Source organism: Myotis brandtii, unplaced genomic scaffold (genome assembly GCF_000412655.1).
Source record: "Myotis brandtii unplaced genomic scaffold, ASM41265v1 scaffold1581, whole genome shotgun sequence".
Lineage (NCBI taxonomy): Eukaryota > Metazoa > Chordata > Mammalia > Chiroptera > Vespertilionidae > Myotis > Myotis brandtii.
Window position 1 is genome coordinate 117,688 of NW_005355759.1, and position 9,157 is coordinate 126,844.

Consider the following 9,157-nt stretch of genomic DNA (forward strand, 5'->3'; position numbering starts at 1 on the left):
ACCCATGGAAGCAAAAGCAAAAGAACTATTTATGGATCGAATATTTTCCATGAAATTTTTACTGTCAGAATCTTCGTTTGTCATTAATCTTTTTAAATATGCCGGGTAATCTGGAAAATGTATATCATTTGGACAGACTTTCCCTTTGCTACAACATCGAGTAAATTTCCCATTGGATGGCTTTTCATCAGAGAAATTTAGTGATAGGCAAAATTCACATCGACCAGTCATTCCACCACAACTATGTTCGAGAATTGCATCGTCATGTACTCCATTTTCGCTGAGAAGGCAGTTCCTACCCGTATTGGTAGTATTTGTTGATGACTGTTCTCTAAACATATTCTGTCGTCGCCACCGCCTTCTTTCAACTTCAAAGGCACGCTGGTCTTTAGACATTTTCTGTCGATAACGCCAGTGTTTTTCAGCATTAGAGTGATGATTTTCCAGTAGCTGGTGTTCAGATACATCCTGTTGCAGGCGCTGCCTTCTTTCAAGATCAGATGCACGCTGCTCTGCAGACACTTTCTGTTGATAACGCCGGCATCTTTCGGCTGCAGAGCTAGGTTGTATCAACAGTTGTTCTTTAGACATAGTCCCACCTCTCTACTGTCATGGTCTGAGATGCAGGTGAATGAGAGTCCTGGCTATCAGGCCGCTGAGAGCTGTCTGACCAATGGCTGATTCTGGCTTATTCTGTGGGGGTGGGACTTCCTCCTCCCTGCTGTCAGTTTCCACAGCTGTGATAAGGAAGCTGGGGTGACAGAGGGAGCCGCGCCCTCCAAGCTGCCCTCTCTCTTGCTCTGCTCTATGTCCAGCGGTCTCCTGCTCTGCTAAGTCCTCCAAACCTCCCGTTCTCCACCGGCAAGGTCCCAGGAGCCCACGGGCGTGGCTAGGTTCGGGCAGCCTCAGCTCCCCGACTGGCGAAAGTCCCGGGAGCCCAAGGCCGCAGCCGCCATCGCCTCCTGGGGCGCCTGACACCTGCATATGCAAATTAACCGCCATCTTTGTTGGGTTAATTTGCATAGTCACTCTGATTGGCTGGTGGGTGTGGCTGGTAGGCGTGGCTTGAGCATAGCAGAGGGATGGCTAATTTGCATGTTTCTCTTTTATTATATAGGATAGATGGCAGTGCTTTAAAGGTAACATGCTCAGCTCTGGGCTAGGAAAGGTATCTGATGGGGAGGACCATGGCTGACTTGTCTATAAACTCTTGCTTTGTCTATTCACAGCAGGTAGTCCAAGGCCATCAAAGGGCTAGATCCCAATTTCAGTCTGAAATTAGATAGTAGGAGCCCACAGAAGGGACCAGGAACCTGGGGTGTTAGTTCAGGGATTTTAAAAACCTCTACAGTCACTTATTTGCCTATTGAATGTTTAAAGCTCTATTTATGTCATAGCTTCCTGAAAACAGCTCACTAAGATCTCAAGTTGAAATTTTAAGTATTTATCATGGATACAGTAATTTGTTTATTTATATGCCACCTTGTTACAGATTTAGGGTGGAATTGGGAATACTTGTCCAAATTTGATACAGCTTTAGGACAATAATTGCCAGTTTTCCCTTCATGTACTTGAAATATTGAGAATTGATATATTGAAAGTAATTTTATTCTGAATATGGAGCTCTGAGGGCAGCATCACTATCTCTGAAGTATAAAATTATGCATTTGAGGGCGCTCTTAATAAATCTGAGAGGTTTGTGATAGGAAAATGTTCATTAAACCCAGGCTCCGGGGGGAAAGGTCAGTCTAGGTTATTCAGAGAAAATGTTTACAAAGGATCATGAAATCTTAATGAAATAAAAATAATTGGCAGAAAGTATATTTAAAAAGGATGAAGTGTCATTGGAAATTTTGAAATTTTGTTCCTTTGTTAGAAAAGAAACAACAGTCCAAAATGTAGTCACTTTTGCTAAGCCACATCATCAAACCACAATTTAGTAACTAACCTTATTGTAGTTTCAGCTTCTCCCAGGAGTGGAATTTTAAACCAATCAGTCTGGAATTTCCTGATCAATACTAGTGAGGTAATCTGCATGATAAAGAAAATTCTTGGCTTATAACAACCTTTTCCTTTCTTTTGTTAATAGCTCCTTGCCCTACCCTTCTTCCTATAAAAACCCTTCCATTTTGTAGATCCTCACAGATGCCTTCTAGTTGCCAGATAGGATGCTTCCCGATTCATGAATCCCTTAATAAAGCCAATTAGATATCCAAATTTAATCAGTTGAATTTTGTTTTTAAATATCTTATTTCCTATGATAAAGAGTTTAAATTACTAGGAACAGTTTGATAAACTCACTGCCTCAAATATAATTTCTTTTGTCAACCTTTCTCATCTCATGGCACACAAACTACTAAAATTCTGCGGCACACCAAAAAACGCATTTTTTGCTGAACTGTCAAAAAAAATGGCTGGTTTCTGGAGATCTGTTTAGCTTCTTATTTGCAACATAGTATATAGTTGCTTAGAGTTGTAGCTGAGAGGCCGGCAAGTGAGGCGGGGAACGTTGGAGTCCACAGCAAGCAAGCCTCATGCTCACTTCCAGCTGCCTGGCTGCCGGCCGCCATCTTGGCTGACAGTTAATTTGCATATACTCACTGATTAGCCAATGAAAAGGGTAGCGGTCTTACACTAATTACCATGTTTCTCTTTTATTAGTGTAGATTACAGATGAAGAAACTAAAGTCCATTGTTATTATTTAAACAGTGTCACAGAAATAACAAGTAACAAAGCTAGAATTCAAATTCAGAATTGCCCAATTCCAAAGCTCATGTTATTTCCATCTGAATTTTAAAAAAATGTTTTGCACTATGAAATTATTATGTATTTACTGGAGAAAATGTGAAAAATACAAGTAGAAAGTAGAGAAAATAAAAATAAACTACTCATGAATTCACCGCTTGCAACAATTTAGTGTACTTCCTTAGGCTTTTGTTCCAGATACAATTTCTGGGGTAAAATAATTATAATATTGCATATATAATTTTGCATTCTGGTTTATTACTTAATACTTTTAATGCTGGTCCATGTTCTTTATAAACATAATTTTAAAAGTTGCACATTATTGTCAATAGATGTTACCATTGTATATATTTTTATTCATCTCATGTGTGGATTTCTTCTTTTTATTCCCAGGACCCACTATCTCCCATGAAGCTTACAGAGTTCAATATTGGGAACCATTCGAATCTTCAAAATAAGTCACCATGGCGCATTGAAAGCTTCACAATATAAAAGCATTTTTATCAAATACTTGCTGTGCAAATAGGTGTTTCTGGACTTTACAAGTAATTTAATTTACTGACTGACTTCATCAATCCTGTAGCAGTTAATTAAATATGATCTTTCTCTCTATCTTTCTTCCTTTTCCCTTCCCTAATCTGTGAAAGCCTAATTGCATATATATATTTCCAAAGACTCTTTTCATTCTTCTTGTAAGATAAAGTGGAATTAAAAAGATTTTTGTGGAGTCTTTAACTCCCCTGGAAAGTCCATTAATCATATCTATAGGGTCTTTGTGGTATTGAGGGTAGTCAGACTACAAGACTACATTTGCTATTTGTGTGCATGTGCATTTACAAGCATGCATATGTGCAGTACATTTACACATAATTCTGCTGTGGTGTTGTGAAAATCAAGTTTTTAAAAATCTGAAGTTTTTATTCAATCATTTTTTTTTCCTAAATAGCAATTTAAATATATGCTGAGCTGTGAACACCACCGCTATATCAGGTATCTAAAATTCAAGATTCAACAGACTATAATCAAATTGGGAATTAAACAGCAATGTAAATGTAAAACCTGATCTCTGTCATAGACATGTGGTGTTCCTGAAAGTAAGTTCAGATCAGATTTCCACTCTATTAAATGTAATAGTGTTTTACAGAATTTCAATGCCAGCTTGTGGTAAAATTATTTAATTACTTTTATTTTCTTTGCTACCTAGCTTTATTTTAGCCTTTATGAATTATTGTCATGATAAAAAAAAACTATAAGCCTAAATTACGGACTATCGATTTTGTTAAGGGTTTTAATAATGATTTTCAAGTTTAATTTCAATAATATTCATCAGGATAAAATTTCACAGTTGAAATTGGCATAAAGATTAGCACTAAAGATCTGTGTTTTCACAGCAAGGTTGTATACAGATAGTGATAATCTATCTAATAGTAAGATGACAATCCTTTTTTCTCTTTTTTTCCTGTTTTTTTTTTCAATGGTAATTCTGCCATTAATACAATCTACATCTATTTCCCAATTTATTTATAATCATTCTTTCTTTTAGTCCTAGTGCCTGAATCAATGAGTATGGACACTAATGCTGCTTCTTTATAGTAATAACTAGAGGCCCAGTGCACAAATTCATGCATGGGTGGGGTCCCTCGGGTGGCCTGCAGGGATTGGGCCAAAACCCCCAGTCCAACGCCGCCTGCAGCTCCTACCTGCCACTCCTGCTCATCCTGGCCCCACTGCACATGCTGTGGGCTCACGTCCAGTCAGTCCCAATTGGGAGAGGCTCACGCCGCCCTGCATCTGGCGCCCTCCTGAGGGGAGTAGCCTGCTGGATTGGGGCGAAACTGGCTCTCTAACATCCCCCAAGGGGCCCCAGATTGCGAGAGGGCACAGGCCAGGCTGAGGGACTCCACTGGTGCATGATCAGGGCCAGGGAGGGACCACAGGAGGGCTCCAGGGCATGTCCAGCCCCTTATGCCCAGTCCTGATCTGCTGGACCCCAGCAGCAAGCTAACCTACCAGTTGGAGTGTCTGCCCCCTGGTGATCAGTGCACATCATAGCTAGTGGTTGAGCGGCCTTAGCATATCATTAGCATATTACGCTTTGATTGATTGAACAGTCAACCGGTCACCGGACACTTAGCATATTAGGCTTTTATTACATAGGATACCTAAGAGTATTTCTCAAGCTGTGCTCTTGTGCCCAGCTGTTCATAATAGAAGTCCCAACTCTTACAGAGATCAATGAGTGTTATGGTCATCTTACAATATCAAGGAGTTGAGTTCCTAGAGGGATGTTAGGTTTACTAAATTATTTTCCCTAAAACCTTATTGAGTAGAAAAAGTTGCCTGCCACAAATAATTCAGTGTTCAGGTTCCAGTGGACTTGAAAAAGTGATCAACCCAGCTACTTAAAGAACAAAATACCTGATTATTTTGATCCTCTGGGTAATTTTGGTCAGGATAAGACTTTTATCATAAATTAAATGGATTGTGGCAAGCATACCATTTGAGAAAATACTAGACATGACTAAATCTATCAGGGACTGCTTCTCAAAGAAGCAGTCTATGCAATCTGGGTTTCACAATGAAATTTCATATGTTCAGATTGGAAGAGTTTTCCCCTTCCTCTCTCCTTCCAAGACACTCTCTTGTTTAGGTTTCTCTTGAAAGCTTATTTGGCCATCCCCATGGTCTTATGATGGACAAGACTTGTCTTCTGTTCATATAAAAATGCACCTTTTTCTAAATGTAGACCTATTACTCCACAGCCAGTGGTCCTCAAAGCAACTATCCTTTTCCTATCTATCATCTTCTGCCAAGGGTTTAGGCAGAATAGCTACTAACTATAATTCAAAGTCAGAAAGAAATCAAGAACTTTGATGCATGAAGTGCATCAGCACTCATATAAATCAGGTCATAGAGCTCAGGAAAGCTATAATGCAAAGCTGACAGATTTACACTGTCTTCAAAAGGCCAAATAAATCAGTGTTTTAGCTGGGGGCTTAGCAAAATAAAGAAACCTTATTTCTATCTCAGCACCTTGATCTCACTAGTTTATAGACTGATAATATCAACAGTTTATTGAGTATTGACTACTCTACATAGACATCCCCCCAATTGGTTGATAATTAATAAGATATATAGCAGCGGTTCTCAACCTGTGGGTCGCAACCATCGGAAAACACATATAGCATATCAGATATTTACATTATGATTCATAACAGTAGCAAAATTACAGTTATGAAGTAGCAATGAAAATAATTTTATGATTGGGGGTCACCACAACATGAGGAACTGTATTAAAGGGTCATGGCATTAGGAAGGTTGAGAACCACTGATATATAGAATATATATATATAATATCATGTCCTGATCTGACTCCTTTGCCTGCTTTTCCTTGGGACCCGTCCAATAACCTCTGTGGGATCTCATTCCCCAATCTTTGGTACCAATCTTCCCCATTTGCAAAACAAAGACACTCATTAGGATCCCACAGCTAAAAGGTGCTATGTAATCTTTAGTGCTCTTATATGTGTTATTGCAGGACTAGAATGAAGAGTTTAACTATAACAGTATTTCTACATAAACCAGTGTTCTCCATTCTTCCATGTATTCATTGCTGATTTGTTATTGCAGAGCTTTGAGTACTTTATTAATGTTTTCCCATTGATTCCAACAATGTCCTTGGAAATAGAATAGAAATTATTTACCCATGGTACAGCTGGGAAAATTAAGGGTAAAATAAATGAAGTGCCCTCCAAAAGCACATAGCTGTCTGGAGCAAAACTCAGTTTCCATGTCCAGTGCACACTGTTAGAGTGACTTGCCTTCTCAGTATTGCAATTACCATGGAGCAGCTTGGAACACTGAGAGCAATAAGGGCAAGATCACATTTCAGAAGAGTCCCACTGTATCCAAAATCTGAAAGTATGCATTTTATACAACTCTTATTTTCTATGTAATAGAAATGTAGTATGTGCCTCTTTACCCCCACAGATCCCATGTGATACATGTTTCACACTATGTGGCATTAGCCAGTGTCATTATCTCCTCTGGAAACCCATAGAGCCCAATCTCAGAGCTGACTTTGCCAGTGAAACAAATGAGCTTCCCCATGTTTATGCCAGGTTGCACAAAATGTAGACATTGCAGTTAATGGAGATTTAAGCATAATCTTAGCAGGTATATTTTAAGACTATAGAATACACATTATTTTTAAATGCACCTGAAATTTAACATGGCCCAAATTCATAGGAATGGAACAGTCATGAAGAACTGATTCCTTTCATCTCTCACCACACATAAATGTCTACATACACATGTACACATGCACACACACTGTCCCCAAAACAGGCTGCCTAGTCATCAGGAGCAAATATTTAAATGAATAATTATCTGTCCTTCCACTGATATATAGAATATATATATATAATATCATGTCCTGATCTGACTCCTTTGCCTGCTTTTCCTTGGGACCCGTCCAATAACCTCTGTGGGATCTCATTCCCCAATCTTTGGTACCAATCTTCCCCATTTGCAAAACAAAGACACTCATTAGGATCCCACAGCTAAAAGGTGCTATGTAATCTTTAGTGCTCTTATATGTGTTATTGCAGGACTAGAATGAAGAGTTTAACTATAACAGTATTTCTACATAAACCAGTGTTCTCCATTCTTCCATGTATTCATTGCTGATTTGTTATTGCAGAGCTTTGAGTACTTTATTAATGTTTTCCCATTGATTCCAACAATGTCCTTGGAAATAGAATAGAAATTATTTACCCATGGTACAGCTGGGAAAATTAAGGGTAAAATAAATGAAGTGCCCTCCAAAAGCACATAGCTGTCTGGAGCAAAACTCAGTTTCCATGTCCAGTGCACACTGTTAGAGTGACTTGCCTTCTCAGTATTGCAATTACCATGGAGCAGCTTGGAACACTGAGAGCAATAAGGGCAAGATCACATTTCAGAAGAGTCCCACTGTATCCAAAATCTGAAAGTATGCATTTTATACAACTCTTATTTTCTATGTAATAGAAATGTAGTATGTGCCTCTTTACCCCCACAGATCCCATGTGATACATGTTTCACACTATGTGGCATTAGCCAGTGTCATTATCTCCTCTGGAAACCCATAGAGCCCAATCTCAGAGCTGACTTTGCCAGTGAAACAAATGAGCTTCCCCATGTTTATGCCAGGTTGCACAAAATGTAGACATTGCAGTTAATGGAGATTTAAGCATAATCTTAGCAGGTATATTTTAAGACTATAGAATACACATTATTTTTAAATGCACCTGAAATTTAACATGGCCCAAATTCATAGGAATGGAACAGTCATGAAGAACTGATTCCTTTCATCTCTCACCACACATAAATGTCTACATACACATGTACACATGCACACACACTGTCCCCAAAACAGGCTGCCTAGTCATCAGGAGCAAATATTTAAATGAATAATTATCTGTCCTTTCCTTCTAGAAAAATCCAACAGTCACAGCAAGTAAAAAACATTCTATTTATACATTCTAGAACCTCTGCTCCCAGAGTAACTAACGTACTCAGTTCGTTCAAAAGATATGTTCTGTGTTTCTGTCAGAGTCTTAGAAGGCATCTAACAAGATTGTTCAACCCTCCCACAAGTCCCATGTTATTAGAAAATTCATGAGCTCCCTCCAATCATTAGAAAATATTTTATTAGGTATGGTATGCCTACTTTTCTTTAACCACAGTTGTAATGTGCCATATTCAATTGTAGTCTTGCATTTAGGTATTAATGTAATATAATAATAATGGGTGGCTCATAATAGCATGAAACTCATGACTGTTTACTTACCCAAAATGAGTAGCTGTGTCCCACACAGTGTTCAAAACTATTAAATGTGTTCTTTGTAGAAGCCTGGTATATGGCCATCAGCAGAATGAGTTAAAACAGACAGTGAACATAATATAACAGGAAATAGATTCTAAGTAGAGAATGGTTTTAAAGGAAAAGAAGAAAACAATAAGAAGCATTGAAGGAATAATTGCTGTCACTCTGCTGGCTAAGTCAGCAAAGAGACACATCAGAAAAGCTGGTACTGGATTTTGGTAATATATGAAATATATTGGAAAATTAGAGAAAGAAAGGCACTGGGGAACTCAGCAATTAAGCTCAAGTTGCCAATTTGCTACAAGTTCTTTTTCCTTCCAATCTGTTCAAAGTGATTAGAGTATTCTTAAAACCTTGTATCTTGCTATAGAAATACCCACAAATATTGGCCAGCTTTATGTTCCTATGTCCTGTATTGAAAGTATATGCATAAAATTGTTGGGTTTTTATATATTATGATTTTGTTAAATAATTTTGGCAAAGTCTAAACTTTCAGACCACTTTGATGGAAGTTTCTATACATCTCATTTCATGGAAGTAAA